Genomic DNA, 9,511 nt, shown 5'->3' with positions numbered 1-9,511 from the left:
AGCATGAAAAAAGTGGGATTTGTAAATGTATTGTATTGTTCTAAAAATAAAATAATAGACCATATTTCCAAAATTGATAACTACGGTATTTACATAAATACGATGATGTAGTTATTTACATATTATTATTATTTTTATGGGATTTTAATTTTAATTGCGTCTAAAAGTTTTCCGCTGCCCGGTGGTTTGGGGCCCCTGCCTTACTGCATGCTTGGGGATATGATGCATTCTTTTACATGTTTGAAAATACTGTAAAAATGCCACTTTTATAATGTAAGATACAAATACCGAATGGAATGGTATCGTATTCTTTGTAGACTGTATTCAATGATATTGTTTTTGAATCGTCTTGTAACCCGTGTATCTCGATGCGTATCAAATCGTTTACCACAAAGAGGCTGACATCCCTAGTTGTGGGTCAAAGGCACAAGTGAGTAAATGGCCGATAGGATTTCTGTGTGAAAGAGGCTTTGGATACGATCTCCAAGGTGAAATATTGGCAGCACAGCTTCATCCTTACATTTCATGTTGAACAAAACAGCTACACACCTGGGGAAAAGGCAAATATCTTTCCCATACATGCTGCTTATGTGACAGAAGCAAGAGCTCCAGAGCAGAGGCGGGGTTGTGCTCGAGCAAAATCCTGCTTTGGTGGGTCCTGTGTGAAAGACACAGGCGGATAAAGGCTGACTCTACTGAATTTTGCTGGATCTCTGTGTGAAAGAAGCCTCAGATACTACCTTCAAAGACAGAATATTGGCGGCAGAAATACATCCTTTCAGTTTATGTCGGACAGAACAGTGAAGCACCAAAAAAAGGTGGAAAAATGCCAGCTTTGGCAGGCTGCATAAAAGAGCTAGAGATGCTGAGTAGAAAGGACTGTTGACACACATCTAGTAATCTGGTTGTGGGGTGCTGTGTCACTGTGTGAAAGGGCACACATGCGGCAATATCTTGGTTTGCTAGGTTCTGTGTGAAAGGCACAGGTAGATAAATGCTGGCTCCACTGTTGCAGCTATTTTTTGGGATCTCTGTGTGAATAAAACCTCGTATACTACCTTCAAAAGCAGAATATTGCTGGCACAAAGACACCCTTTCAGTCCATGTCAAACAGAAGTGCAACGCATTTTTAAAAAAGTGTAAAAATGCCTGCTTTGGCAGACTGTGTTAAAAGGAACTAGGAATGTCGACACATGTAATTATCAGGGTCCGCGTCGCTACGTAAAAAGGCACACACATGCGGCAGTATCTTGATTTGCTAGGTTCTCTGTGAAAGTCACCGGTGGATAAATGACAGATCTCTGACCTGATCTCTGTGTGAAAGCGGCGTCAGATACTACCTCCAAACCTGGAAAGTTGCCATTTACAGTAGAAACCTACTATTCTGGAATGGTGAAATCAGGCAAATAATGGACGTGTCCATGAAAAGCCCTAAAAATGCCTATTTTAGTTACAGTGCCTTTCACAGTTATCACATCTTGTCAAAGCGTCTTCCTGCTGCAAAATGTTGAGGAAATTGACTTGTGAGACAGTGCCATCTGCTGGATTCTAGATGCAGAACTTTTTTCTTTTTTCCCTGCACCATCAAAGTACAGTCAAACCTGTCTATATGCTGAGTGCTAGCTGTGAGTGTCGAGACAGTTGGGAAGTGTGTTTATGTTGGCGTGGATGTAAAGTCCTGCAGTGTTCTCCGCTGTTAATAAAGCCATTAAAGTGCATCGGCGACGTGAGTCTCTCCTTCCCCACAACAAGCGGCATTACGGTATTGACACACATTGTGCACATTGTCTCACACCAGGAAATAAACGGTGTCACTGTCTGCAACAAGCTCCAAAGAAGACGGCTTTTTTATGTGGAACAACTGACAGTTTGTGTGGATCTTGTGAATGATTGTGACTGAGCTAGGACTCAGTAATTAAAGTCTACACACAACGGCTTCATTGATTGAAAAACAAAACTTTTTTGTGCATGAAGCTTCTGAGTCGGTAATTTGGCCGCTATATGCGGTCAGATATTGACCAAGGGATACAAAATGGGTGGCCGCGTTGGACAGGTGACTGCTATACACAGGGTCTATAACATGTACATTTTCTGCGGGGGATTTTTCAGTGGCCGCTATAGGCAGGTGGCCGTTCTATAAAGGTGGCCGCTAAGACAGGTTTGACTGTACCATAAAAAATAATTTGTCTGTATACATAACGACCTGAAAAACTGGTGGACAAATGGCTGCTATTACAGCGTGAAAGGGGCTCATGACAGCCGGTGAAATACAAACAAGGGACTCCTGAGAAGAAAAAGATGCAGGCGGCCACGTGAGATGCTGGAGGATGTTTCTCATGTCTACTCTACAAACATGACGCCCTTTAAACGTTTTACATGTCCTGCAGCTCAGGGTGGAGAGAGGATGATTTCAGGAGGCGACCCGGCGGGGATGGAGCGAGGGCGAGGCACATTTGCACGTTTCATTTCTGCTGGAAATCGTATTAGCCTTGCCGGGCTGGAAATGAAGCGTGGAGAACATTTAAAGGAGAAAGGGCTCACGTGGAGTAAGTGGACTTGGAGCACGGAGGACGGATGGACGCTGAGGGATGAAAGCGGCAGCGGGGAAAGGAGACAAAGTGATGAAAGAGGAGGAGAGACGTCAATCGGCCATCAAATGTTTGCAGAGGAGGGGGCGGGGTCAGCGAGAGTTCACCATCCTGACGGAATATCTGTCTATATATCCCACCGTCTAGGGGCTAGCTTATTGGGGTGTTTCTCAGACCTCGATAATCTGTTAACAAATGACATCACACGTCTCCTCTTTCACTAATAAATCGGGCAGGTGGCGTCCATTGTGGTCCAAAGAGAAAAGTCCCTATTGAGTTTCCAGGGTGTGTGAGGTGACAGGATGTAGTGGGTGGGAATAACCCCTCCCCTGCTTGGAAGATCAAAGCGGGCCAAACCTGGTGACCAGCTACAAGCAGCATTAAGGCGAAACATTTGGACACCAAAAGGAGCTATTGATCCGTTTAATGAGTTACAGACAATGGAAAGCTTAATATGAGCCCACATTGGCCTGATGGATTGAGCCCACAGGGGACACTTGGCATGTTTTTCCCACCATTTAACAGATGCAAACTTTCACCCCACTGGCGTCCGTCATATGCTTATATTAGCAGGGCACCGGGGCACCAGGTAGCCCTCCGCGACCACAGGCGGTGCCCGCGAGCCTGGTTTTCTTTCAGGTCTTTAGTTGATGTGAGATACACTTGAAAGAAATGCATTTTGAAATACAAAATGCAGTTCATGTTCTTTTAATTAGGGATGTAAATCTCTTTGTGACAGACGTTTCATTTCGAATCTACCTACATAGGTAACGATACGATTCAAGAACGATATTTTTTAAAAACTGAACGATTCGATACGATTCAATTCGGTTAATGTTTGCTGATGTAGACCAGGGGTAAGTCCATAGACGTGCACATCCAAAAAAATCTCTGAGCCACAGAGCAAACAAAGACTCGCTGAATGGACACCTTTTTGTTTGATGGGATCAATATTTTACATTCTATATTTTATGTGTGTATTTTTAGACCTGTTACATTTGGATTTGGAACATTTAAGTTTTAACGTGTCTTAATGTTGCTAGAAATGGAAGTGGAGCCACCAAACTAAGTTTCGTTGTATAGTGTGTGCAATGACAATAAACATCAATCCACTAGAAACATAACAATGAAAAAACATGTCTTCACCCTCAGTCCGATTAATAATACACAATAAATAAATAATGCAAAGCCCCTTCAATAATAACACGTCTCCAAGCACGGATACTGTAAGTAAATAGAAGTATTTGTCACATGAGTGCAATGAAAATGCTGTTTTAGCCTGGAAAAGTAAGCAATCCCATACTCAAATCGTACAACATTTCAGACTGAGCTTAGTGCTGTCAAGACTCCAGGAGCAACATAACATTTCAAAGTAATCAAGTTAGAAAGCATAAAAGTTACCATACTCGCCTGTTGGCCTGGCTGCTCAAGTCTGCACCCTTCTTGAAATGAATTCAAAGACGTTCCAAACTTCGGCGGGACTGTTGTGGGACAGCTTAGTTTTATCCTACTGCTGATGTGTTGTTGATGCTAATTACCCTACTGACGAAGTGTTGTCGCCAGCCAGCCGGTTAGCCAGCACCGGTAGCTAGTCTGTGAACACACATGGTAGTCTTGGCAGTAGCAACAAGGAAGGAGTATATTTATGTGACAGCACTGGCGAAGTGATCAGAGGCAATGAACCAGCGCCGTCCCTGTGGCCGCGCTGGGCTTATAAACCCACCTAATTGCAATTACCAACACAATTTCACTGGGGTAAAGCGGCTGCATCTTACCCCCAGTAGGAAGTGCAGCAAACCAAAATAAGAGCGCAGGACCGGAAGAGATAATTGCTCATTCAGCACATGTTCAGAACCAACCATGTTTCCGGTACGGATCTTACGTCGTTGGTTCGCACAAGGATTTTTTTCCCCCCCCCAGAGATTTTATTTATTTATTTTTCTGCAGCAATCTTTGCAGTGGACAACAGTATCTCGTTAAACTGAATAATTCTTTTACCCATTGTCTTTAATATTTTTATGAAAAAGAACAAGACCTTATTTTCGTTATCAAACGAACAGCAGTTTATATAGTAACTTTACTTACCGCTACAGTATTATTGTTTATATTACATTTTCACAGTTGTATTAACATTGGACATGAAAAAAACCCTTAAACTGTCTCTTAAACTTGAATGTTTCTTGCTTTTGGCAAGACTGCACAGCAACACTTTTAGTCATATTATGAATGATACTGCAAGAAGTTGTTTTTCTTCTTGTTTCCACACTTGCATTTCCACATCTGGAGCAACCAATCTTCATAATTTTACAAAATGATGTTAAATATTATTATTGTTTTATATAATTATGTACACTAATGTTTTAATATTTAGCATTGATTTATTATCTTGCATTTTCTTATGTTTTGATTTTCTTATATTTGATTTTATTTTCTTCTTCTTACAATAATAATGTATACTAATATAAACTATAACGTAAGATAACATAACATGAAAAAGTAGTAGTTGCAGTAAGTGCTCATGTCCTCCACATTGGAAGAATCTTGACATGACTGTATGTCACCAAAGCCAACTCAAACTATTCATTTGACACTTGTGCTTTAAAAAAACATTTTCAACTCCCTTACATTTTACACAATTTATCTCCCGTATGGAGGACAAAAATGGGAAATATTATCGTTGTCATACGATTAGTTTAAGAAAGTGGCTCGTTAATTGTGACATCGCCCCCTGGCGGAGCTAACGTCCTCCCACGTCCAACTAGCTGCAACTGAGCCTGAGCCCGCCCCCCTCGCTTTATGAGCGGGCTCTCCTTGTGCGCACACCAAACAACCCGAGAACAGCAGCCCCTCTTTGGTGGACCATGTTGGCCGAGCTTGTCCGGAGGACAACCGGAGACACTTCGGCGGGGAAAACACCCGACAACTGTAGAAAAGAAGAATAAAGCTTGACGGAAGTTGAAGACGGATACACGAAGGTGTTTACTAAGGGAAATATTGTTGTCCTTAAGCTTTAAGCCATCTCGTTTGAGGTAAGTCGCTGCCTACTTACTGACTTACTACACTTACTGTGTTTGATTTCACGCTAACTGCTTTCTGTTTACCTTGTCGCCACTGACTAACTTATTTTGGGCAACTAATGAACTCAAACAACACTGGTAAGGCATTAAAAGGGAGTAAATGGTAATTGGAGTTCAGTCACTGCTTTAATAACGCTGTCTTGTATTTGTTTGGGTGCTTAATTGGTTGCTACATTAACACAGTGGTGTTCAAAGTACGGCACGAGGGCTATTTTTGCCAGTTAGTTAATTATTAATGAGATATATTATTCTATATTACACTATGTTTCTTTGTCACATATAAAAGTTCAGATGTTGATGTGTTCGGATAGCTTAGCATATTTTGACTTACACTGAATTCCTTGTAGCGTCTTTGCAAAAACGCACACAAACCCCAAAAACAAATGCATGAGAGAAATGCTGCAAGTTGATGGAAGAGGCTGCAGATACATGAGCGGGATGCACAGGAGAAAGTTGACTGACTTTTGAAGAGGCACGCAGAAATAAAAGGTAAACCTTTCTCTATGGCTTTGTTAAAAAGTGTGTGTAATATCTTAAAAGATGATAGAGTAACCGATTTACATAGCTATTGTTAGCATGGCGGGCAGCACGGTGGCGTAGTGGTTAGCATGTTGGCGACACAGTCAAGATTCTGGGTGCTCTGGTTTCCTCCCACTTTCCAAAAACATGCATGTTAGGTTAATTGCTGACCCTAAATTGTCCATAGGTATGAATGTGTGTGAATGATTGTCTGTATGTGCCCTGCGATTGACTGGTGACCAGTCCAGGGTACCCTGCCTCTCGCCCAAAGTCAGCTAGGATAGGCTCCAGCATACCCCCGCGACCCTAGTGAGGATCAGCGGCATTGAAGATAAATGGATGGATGTTAGGTCTGGCTCTCCTGGCCGTGAACTTGCAGAATTTCTCTTGTGTTTGGGGTTTTGTGTGCGTTTGTAGCATTTTTCTTTCGCATTTGTTTTGGCTCTTGCAGCATTGTCCCATTGCATTTGTTTGATGGTGTTTGTGTGGGTTTGGCTTTGGACCATTTCTGTGCTTGCCGCATCTTGCAGCCCTCATTGGAAAAAGTTGGACACCCCTGCTTTAGAATAATTTGATGTCTATGTGGCTTCATGTCAGTGGTCAGCCCACCACTTTCTTGCTGCAACTGTGTTGTTTTTAATTAAGTTCTCAGTGTGTGTGTGAGTGTGTGTGTGTGTGTGTGTGTGTGTAACCAGAGAGCACCTCAACTTGCAATGTGCAGCTGTTAGTGTGCACACAATCCATCCATCCCATCAACATTGTGTCATCCTCTCTGCCTTGACTCCTGATCCCTCCATCTGTGTTTTGTTCTTATCAAGGCGCAGGAGCACTAATGAAGAGGCGAAAGGTCAGAGAAGATGCCAGAGAGCATTGTTTTGTTTTACGATCCAGCAGCTTTACTTTTAATATGTGGATTTAGTTTGGCGTCACGATGAAACCGCCTCAAGGTCTGATTGGATCATAAATAATCCACACGGGAGCATCTCTCCTCATCTGCATCTTGGATAGTTGGATTTGAAATCATTCTTCAAGTAAACATGACGCATACGTGTTTAAATTTCTCATTTCCCGCTCAATCCCAGTACAGTTACGTCACCTCTAGACTGGATTGTTCAGGTATCATTCTACCTCACTACTCACCACATCATCCCTCCCCTGTAACCACAGCTGAGCATGGGGAGGGTGAGTGCGTATGGTGGAACACAAGGGAGCTGAGAGACAAGACGCTGGATTCACAGGTGCTGGTAGGAGGTGATAACCAAGCTGTCAGAAGATCAGGGTTGCAGTGGCTTAAGTGGTGGAATGGAGAGGAGGGGGGTGATGCTAATAGAACGTCTTCATGACAGAGGTTTGATATGTGATGCACACTGAGTCAGAGCGCCATCACGGTCACGGTCAATGTGGTGCTAGCATCGTAATTCAAAGCTGAGTCCTGAAAATGTCTTGTTGCCCCTTTTTCCGCTGCATAACACGGCATCGTTCAACTTGCCATTGACGCTTTTCCACAGGTGATATATCTAGTAATGCTGATTCAACCTCTGGCACACGCTGATGTCACTGGGAATTTCACTGGCTTCATTCAGTGTGCATGGATTAGAGCTCAAATGTCCAGCAGCCCCGTAACATTTTGTCAGCCCTCGCCAGCTCACGCTTTGACTTTCGCAGAGTCACTCTATCACAAAATATATACATTTAAAAAAAATCATGCCACCGTGCATAGAATAAGCAGAATGTTACATGTGATGTTAAATGTAAAGTGAATTTCCACCAATAAGAGGCGACATTAAATTGTCCATTTATTTTCAATGTGGACAAATTAGGGATGCTCCGATCGATCCGCCACCGATCAATATCAGCCGATTTCTGTTGAAAAACAGGTGATCGGCATACGCCGTAAGTGCCTTTTAACTCTTCCTCGTACTATTGCAGCCCACAGCCTGTCGCGATCCCTATGAGCAGTGTAGTGTTGGATCGCATCCCCCTCCCACTTTCCTTTACACTGTGCAGGGGTGTCAAAACAAACATGTCTCCCATGTGGAACTTATCCGCCAACACATGCCATGTAAAATATCTCGCGGGGGTAGCACATTTAAAAGCTGAAATTTAATACAGCATTTGAAGAACACTTAACAGAGTATGGTGAGTTTTTGAGGCTCACGGTGCACTCAGGACAACACTCGCTCGTATGTGCTTGACAGTCAGAAGCCTAAGAAGCTAATAACCCGAAAAATAATTGAATCAATAGGACGAGATGACCGACCTTTCTCAGTGGTAGGGAACACCGGGTTCGCTGACTGCTCACTCATATGAGGCCCATCTACGTGCTACCTGGAAGTCCTGCTAGGGCTCCATCAGACAATGTACTCTCACATCCAGAGTCTCAGGCGACTCATCCTCTATAACAGGGGTCAGGAACCTTGTCTCACAAGTTATTGACGATAAACGCTGATATTGTCAACATTACTTTGAGACAATTGTTTTCATGAATGTAATATATGGCATAATACACCGTGTCAGAAGCAACTTGAATTTTTAAAGAGTATTTAACATTGTAACTGTAATGTCAAGAGCCTTTAAATAGAGTAAATGAAACAAACAACATTATGGATTAAACAAAACAATTGAAATAAAATGGAGTCTCAATCTCTTTTAGCAAAAAATTGCACTTACATAAAGATTACAATCAATCACAATATTTCTCACTATACTACTCACTTTCATCATTGTCTGGATATTGACATTGTGTGTCAATGCAGACAGCTCATTTGCATATACACTCCCTTGATTCACTTTTTTGCAACATTGTGTGTGGAATACAATTATGTTTAATGGGGTGTAACATTTTTTTGGAGTTTGGTTGAAGTCCATATTTTAGATGCACCCTACTGGGACAAAGAGACTGAATGACTGACATGAGGGTTCACTCACTCCGTTCAATTCGCTATAGAACCAGTTCACCCAGGTGTCGAGGCAGATGCACAGAGTGAATCCTTGTCATCCAGCCTGTTCGGTAGACAGAGAGGAGGAAAACAAACACAGTTGCACATGTCAATGTTATTATTTAGCGTGTTATTAGTTGTGACAGGTCTAATGGAGAATGATGATTGAAATGTAGAAATGCGTTGAACTTTTGCATGAGGACTGAGGATCGGACCAGCAGCCACCAGGTTGGGAGACGACCAGTCAAATTTTTCACCAGTAGGAAGCACTATTTAATTTGTCTTTAGCAGACTAAAAACGGCACAATATGAAATGTTGGAAAATAAAAATTCAGATTGAATGTAGAAATGTACAAATAAGTTGATTTATGTATCTACATGTCACCTT

The 9,511-nt window shown here is 42.3% G+C and overlaps 1 protein-coding gene across 7 annotated transcripts in view; it reads left to right on the top strand.

Moving 5' to 3' along the window:
- The first annotated feature begins 5,402 nt into the window (after positions 1-5,402).
- The window catches only part of lzts2a (leucine zipper, putative tumor suppressor 2a), an 80,845-nt gene continuing 76,736 nt past the window's right edge, over positions 5,403-9,511 (top strand). For 4 of the 7 annotated variants that reach the window (XM_054799486.1, XM_054799479.1, XM_054799480.1 and 1 more), the window contains exon 1: positions 5,404-5,617. The gene's annotated coding sequence lies outside the window, so the exon portion shown is untranslated. Of the gene's footprint in view, positions 5,618-6,012; positions 6,155-9,511 lie in introns of all 7 variants that reach the window. The other 3 variants (XM_054799489.1, XM_054799488.1, XM_054799483.1) reach the window with 2 other exon arrangements.

The sequence above is a fragment of the Dunckerocampus dactyliophorus genome, chromosome 14, assembly GCF_027744805.1.
Source record: "Dunckerocampus dactyliophorus isolate RoL2022-P2 chromosome 14, RoL_Ddac_1.1, whole genome shotgun sequence".
In the NCBI taxonomy this organism is placed as follows: Eukaryota; Metazoa; Chordata; class Actinopteri; order Syngnathiformes; family Syngnathidae; genus Dunckerocampus; species Dunckerocampus dactyliophorus.
Note: the sequence above shows the minus strand (reverse complement) of the source record. Positions and strands in the feature narration are given on the sequence as shown.